Below are 795 nucleotides of genomic sequence, written 5' to 3' on the forward strand. Positions count from 1 at the left end.
GGGACGTTGAAAATAGAGTGTAGAACACTAATCCCAAAATAAAATAAAGAAAAAAAAATAAAATGACACTTGAAAAAATGGTAAAATGGTAGCAATAATACTGGTTAAAAAATGTAGTAATTAACAAGGTAAAATCAGGTGATGAAAAAAATAAATAATAATAATAAAATAGGTTCTTAATGAAATGGTGAAAAAAGAATTAAAAAAAATAAAAATGTGCAGTAGTGAAGGTGCTTCAGATCTTCTACTCTTCTTTTTGGCACGCCTTAATCCTGCCAGGCATTCAGGAGAGTGTTGAATTTCCCTGCAATACACTGTCCCTTCGTGCTGTAAACCACAGTCCTGATTTTAAGGCAGGTTGTATTTGTTTACCAGACAGCCTTTATTTGTGTTTACAGAAGAGTCAGTTCGTGGCTCTGCCTCTGGGTGGCAGTGTGTCTGGATTGACCTCCGAGGCTATAAGTCCTCTCTATCAGTAGGGTTTATTTTCTCTATTGTACTTGAAACTGGTTTGGGAAAGTCCACTGCCCAGAGCTGGTTCTTTAATCGTTACTCCCCGCTCAGTTTCCCAGGATCCCCAAAAAGAACTTTCCCCTACAGGCTCTGTGAATGACCCCAACTGGGGAATCCCATGCACTGGGTTTAATAATCAAACGCACGGATCTAAGGGGAACTGTAACAACAAGAGCCTGATACATTGTGCGAATTCGCAAGCCTCCACCTTCCAGGTCTGCGCGCAGTCTCCGCGCGCCCACTCGCCCCTGGCACCAAGCAGCTGGCAGACTGGCAAAATCC

The sequence above is a fragment of the Myotis brandtii genome, unplaced genomic scaffold, assembly GCF_000412655.1.
Source record: "Myotis brandtii unplaced genomic scaffold, ASM41265v1 scaffold500, whole genome shotgun sequence".
Classification (NCBI taxonomy): Eukaryota; Metazoa; Chordata; class Mammalia; order Chiroptera; family Vespertilionidae; genus Myotis; species Myotis brandtii.